The sequence below is a fragment of the Eumetopias jubatus genome, unplaced genomic scaffold, assembly GCF_037043125.1.
Source record: "Eumetopias jubatus isolate StellerSeaLion01/CBP00866 unplaced genomic scaffold, mEumJub1_p1.0 scaffold_1, whole genome shotgun sequence".
NCBI lineage: Eukaryota > Metazoa > Chordata > Mammalia > Carnivora > Otariidae > Eumetopias > Eumetopias jubatus.
Genome location: NW_028274807.1, coordinates 213,289,236 through 213,295,258, shown reverse-complemented (window position 1 = coordinate 213,295,258; position 6,023 = coordinate 213,289,236).

Below are 6,023 nucleotides of genomic sequence, written 5' to 3'. Positions count from 1 at the left end.
AGAGACAGAGAGGAGAGTGTGGGAGCCGGAGCTGGGGCAGAGGGTGGGAGTCTGTGCTTCATGGGGACAGAGTCTCCGTGTGGGGAGATGGAAAGCTCCAGAGACAGAGGGTGGGGATGGTTGCACGACATTGCGAATTACTTCACACCACTTAAGAGCCGTGAGCTTAAGAATGGTTAAAATGGTAAATTTTATGTTATGTAATTTTTTATTATGTTATGTTAATCACCATACATTACATCATTAGTTTTTGATGTAGTGTTCCATGATTCATTGTTTGTGCGTAACACCCAGTGCTCCACGCAGAACGTGCCCTCCTTAATACCCATCACCAGGCTAACCCATCCCCCCACCCCCTCCCCTCTAGAACCCTCAGTTTGTTTTTCAGAGTCCATCGTCTCTCATGGTTCGTCTCCCCCTCCGATTCCCCCCCCCTCATTCTTCCCCTCCTGCTATCTCCTTCTTCTTCTTTTTTTTAACATATAATGTATTATTTGTTTCAGAGGTACAGGTCTGTGATTCCACAGTCTTACACAATTCACGGCGCTCACCATAGCACATACCCTCCCCAATGTCTATCGCCCAGCCACCCCATCCCTCCCACCCCCCACCACTCCAGCAACCCTCAGTTTGTTTCCTGAGATTAAGAATTCCTCATATCAGTGAGGTCATATGATACATGTCTTTCTCTGATTGACTTATTTCTCTCAGCATAACATGCTCCAGATCCATCCACGTCGTTGCAAATGGCAAGATCTCATTCCTTTTGATGGCTGCATAATATTCCATTGTGTATATATACCACATCTTCTTTATCCATTCATCTGTTGATGGACATCTTGGCTCTTTCCATAGTTTGGCTATTGTGGACATTGCTGCTATAAACATTGGGGTGCACGTACCCCTTCGGGTCCCTACATTTGTATCTTTGTTACGTAATTTTACTACAATTGACCACAAAGCAAGAACCTGCCGTGGCTCCCTCTTGCCTGCCTCACTGAAGCTACTACACTCCTCAGCCCTCTGCTCCAGCCAGCCTGGCCTCTGCACCTTCCTCCTGGCACACCTCCATCCTTGTATCATGCTGCGCCGTCCCCTGGGCGCACCATCTCCATTCCTCTCTGTCCTCCCAAATCCACCAGCCCTGCTTTGCACGCGGGTAGAGCTGCTCCCCACAGAGAACCAGGGCAAGGCAGCGCGGTGGGGGCTGGTCCCAGGACCAGAGAGGGGACGGGAGTCGCTGCAGGGCAGAGAGCTCTTTCCTGTGGTGCCAGCAGGTGGAGTGGGAACCGTCAGAGGCGGGTAAGAAGAGAGAATGGCCGGGGGCCGAGCCTGGGAGCCCTGTCAAGCGCCCAAGGTCAAGGTGTCTCGGAGACCATGCATTTCCTCCGCTTTCTCAGTTTTGTCCTGGTTTCCCTGTCTCGCTGGCAATGCCAAGGACAGCAGTCATGGTATCAGCCACACTGCAGGACAGGCCGGCCCAGGGGCAGCCAGCCCCCATCTGCCTCTGCCCCCCTGGGCCTTCACAGCCTGTACCCATCAGGGACACACAGGGGCCAAGGCCTGGAGTGACCAAGTCCCTGGCATCCTCACAACCAGAGAGGCTGGAGAGGGTGGACAGAGGAGGTGGAAGATGAAAGATCAGTGAGCCATGGCAGGAGGGGGGCTGGGCCAGGGCCGGGCAGCTAGACCAAGGGGAAGCCAGGCCGGCAGCCCATGTTTACTGTCGGAAGAGCAGGGCCAATCTTCAGCTTCCCACTGTGACCCTGGACTTGGGCCCCAGGGGTGATCAGATGTTTCTCTCCTGAGCTAAACTCTGGGCTTCATCCCAGGGGACTCCACAAGCCTTCCCAGAAGACACGCCCCCCCCCCCCCGAGAACCCCTGGAGATCCAGGGACGTTATCCAGCCCAGGAATCCTGCCTCTCCATCCCCCACGGAGCCCGTTCATCCCACTAGCCCAGCCCCCAGGCCTGCCTGGGCTGACCCCATCCAGCCTCATCCTGAGCTCCTAATTTGGCTGCCCAGTGTTTGCAACCCCACTGAGCCACCCCAGAGAGAACCGTGGGACACCAGCCTTGTTCTCAGTGCCCAGGTCCTGGGAAGAGGAGGAGGAGGAGGAAAGCTTTGATGCTTGGCCAGGAGCCTCAGCCCGAAATTCTGCCATTCCAGTTTCCCCTTTGGGCTAAAGCAGTGTTTCCTTTATCTGTTCCAGGAACCCCAAGCACCCGAAAGTGCTTCAGAGGGCCAGAAATGTCAAGGGGGCAGATACGTTCTGGAAATTTTTGCAAAACATAGGAGCATATGAAAACATCTGAGAAGACCTGCACGGAACAACCCCATTGAGCTTTGCTTAATCCCTGGTTTGGCCACGGTTCCATGGAACGTTCTCTGAGCATCCAAGGCCCCAATTAAATGCCCACTGTGAGAGCCCAGAGGGGCAATGGGGGCAGTCAAGCTGCAGAGGGAGTGAGTCAGTTTGACTGGAGGGAGGGAGGAGACAAGGGCGACACAAGCCGGCCCTGGGGATCTTGCATGCCACCCTCAGTCAGAGACCAGAAATGTCCCCCAAGAGCCTAGAAGGGGATTCAGCCTTCCCTGCTGCCGCCTTGCTCTTTGCTCCCGCTCCTGGCTCTCTGACCAAACCCCCAGGCCTCCACCCAGGACCGCAAATCCCTCCCCCCTCCCCCCTCCCCCCAGCCATGTCTCCTGCTCCTTCCCCCCAGCCATGAGGGGGCGGGCACTGTGCCCATCAACAGAGTTATCGTGGAGACATCACGGGCATTGTCAGCCCACCATGTGATGACATTAGAAAGACTGGAGTTAGCCTTTAGTGGACACGATGCTGCATGGACAGTGATGGACGCTCTCGTGTATTATTTCTGACACGAGGGGGGCAGATGGGTGGGGTCACCGCTAACCAGTTGTGCGTTCCCAGGACAGTGGGTTAAATTCCACTGTCTTAGAGAGACGCTGTTTTGGGGAGGAGGCTTTTGCAAGTCGGGGAACAGTGGTGGGCTGGGAGGGACCTGGCTCATACCAGTGGATGCCAGTGGGGACAGAAGACAGCTAAGGATCAGGCCAGTCACTGTCACCCAACCAATTCTGCACCCCCCCCAGGAGACATTGGGCAATGTCTGGAGATGGTTTTGATTGTCAGAATTGGGGGTGCTCCTGGCATCTGGTGGGGAGAGGCCAGAGATGCTGCTAAACACCCTACACTGCATAGGACAGCCCCCTAGGACCAATACCTCTCCAGCGCAAAATGTCAGTAGTGCTAAGAGGGAGAGACCCTGGATTAGTCACTCACAATCCACTGGGGATCATCATCATCATATTGATTAGCTTCAGTGTGCACTTACAGGGTACCAAGTCCCATTATCAGTGCTTTATACACATTGACCATTTTATTCTCATAATGACCTCTTTATAAGGTGGGTACTATTATTGTCCCTGTGTTCAGAGAGGTTAAGTAACTGTCCCAAAGTCACCCAGCTAGTAAATAGCAAAGCCAGATTCCAACCCTGATCCTTCTCTTAACTCACCCCCACCCCGGGTGGGAGAGGGGAGCCTGAATCCATTCAGATCACAGTTTCTCCCCCCGCCCCACAGCTGGACGAGGGCTCAAAATAAAGGTTGGTTAAGATGGGTTATAAAATATCAAACTCTCTTTCTCGAACGCTGGGATCCACATGCCTCCCTGAGCAGAGGTGCTTACGGACATTTTCTCCAGCGGTGGTAAGTGCAACTCTGTCTATTCTGGTATCAGAAGTAAACCTGCTTGGCTGTGGGGTCACTGGGGTCTGGCAAACAAGGGCTGGTTATTCCGGGAGGGAGTTCAGAAATCAGACGCCAGAGCAACAGACGACACAGGCCACAACAACCACCATCGTCCTCGCTGTCACTAATAATAACTCATTGATAACAACTGTCCCACACTAACTGAGCACTTGCTGGGAACCATGTCAGGTCCTAAACCCCCTCCATTCTGAACCCACTTCCTGATCCCAAGCATCCTGTGTAAGCACGACTACCTATCATCCCCATTTTACAGACGGGGAAGCAAGTTCAGAGGGGAAAGCCACCTGCTGGGCCAGGCTGTAGGAGGTGTGACTCTGAGCGCCTGCTCATAACCCAGAGTTTTTCTACCTCCATACTGTTTGCATTTGGGTCCCAATCATCTCGGTGATGGGGAAGGTCCTGGGCACTGTAGGGTGTTTAGCACTGGCTCCTACCCACCAGCTCCCAGTAGCACCTCCCTCAGGCATGACCAACAAAAATGTCCCCAGACATTGCCAGATGTCTCCTGGGTGGCAGAACTGCCCCTGGTCGAAACCACTGCCTTGACCCTACACTTTGGGATGGGGCAGGGGGTGATCAGCATGGAAAGGTCTGCTTGCTGAAGCCCCCCAGAAGAGTCTAGAGCCTGAAACCCAAGCTAGCAATAATAATCAGTGTTATGGGGGTGCCTGGGTGGCATGGTCGGTTGAGCATTGGGCTCTTGGTTTTGGCTCAGGTCGTGATTTCAGGATCTCAGCCCTGCTTTGGGCTCCGCACTCAGTGTGGAGTCTGCTTAAGACTCTTTCTCCCTCTCCCTTCCCCCACACTCTCTCTCTCCCAGATAAAAAAAATAAAATCTTTTAAAAAAAATCACTGTTATGGCAATGTGGTCCTATAGCACCTACCACGTGCCACATACTCTCGGTCTATTCTTTCATTTAATCCTCAGAAAGACCCTGTGATGAGAGGACTGTGATTAAACTTCTCTATAAGGCAGAACCAGAAATACAAAGAGGTGCACTGACTTGCCCAAGGTCACACAGCTGGTAAGCAGCAGAGTTAGGATTCAAACCCAGGCTTCAGAATCTACACTTAAACACCACGTTTGCCTGCTTGCCCAGTGGCCCTGCCAGGGCTGCACGGGTGAGGCTGGAAGACAAGTTAGAGAAGGAAAAAGAACCTCTAGGTTTGCAGGTGGCACCTAAGGACCCTCGATCCCAGGAGTCTTGGACCCTAATAGCTTGGCAAGGTTTTATTAAGCACTTACAGTGTGCTGCATGTTCTGGACAAGAAAAGAGCAACAAAACTAGTCTTGAGCTGTTCACCTTCCTGCCAAGACTCTACCTGCAATACCTCTCCCAGCCTCTCATCCAAGAGCCAGGAGCTAAGCACCTACTGAACGCCAATATTTGCATTCACATTTAACAGATGCACAAAATGAGGCTCAGAGAGCCCAAGCGACTTGCCAGGGACACACAGTAGTTAAGCAGGAGTCAGGAGGCTCCCTTCTCCCTCTCTTCAGTCCCCCATTAACCTTTAGAGCCCCCCCACCCAGGGGCCCCTCCTGGGGATCATCAGCATTTTGTTCTTCGGATCCACAGTCCTGTTGAAGCATCTTGGTATTTGCAGGATCTAAGAACCAGAGCACGCATTTGCTTTCTCTAGAGGTCTCTCTGCTCCCTAGGGCTGAGGATGCAGCCCTGATGCGGCCCAGCAGAAGCCCAGGAACCAGGTGTCCCCTGTATGTTACCCCTCGGCGCATCCTCTGGAGTGGAAACTACATCCCTCATCCCTCAGGATGTCCACTGCATCTGCTTCTTTCTCCAGCGGGACCCCACCCATCCCAGGCCCCCTCATCCCATCCTGTTCTCCCCAAGTGGCCTCCTGACTCCCAGTTAACACTCTGGCCTCCCTCTGCTGGACCTGGGGGAAAATGGCTGGCCCCATGGTCGGGGAGTGGCAGAGGGGGACAGCTGAGTCACGAGTCTGCCCCAGCAACAGAAGAGAAACTGTGAGCCCAGCCCTCACATCATCACTCCGAGATCAAGTGTGACGCTTCCAACAGCAGGCCCCAAAGCTGGAGAGGAGAGAAGGGAGACCCTTCTGGGCCAGATGGGGGCCAGGGGGATGGCTGGGGGAGGGAGGAATCTTCGGGGCTCTGGAAAGAGGGGAAGTTGAGAGGATTGTGTTGCATTTGCCAGGCAGGGTTTGGTTTTTTGTTTTACCTTTGATCCCCAGCTTCGC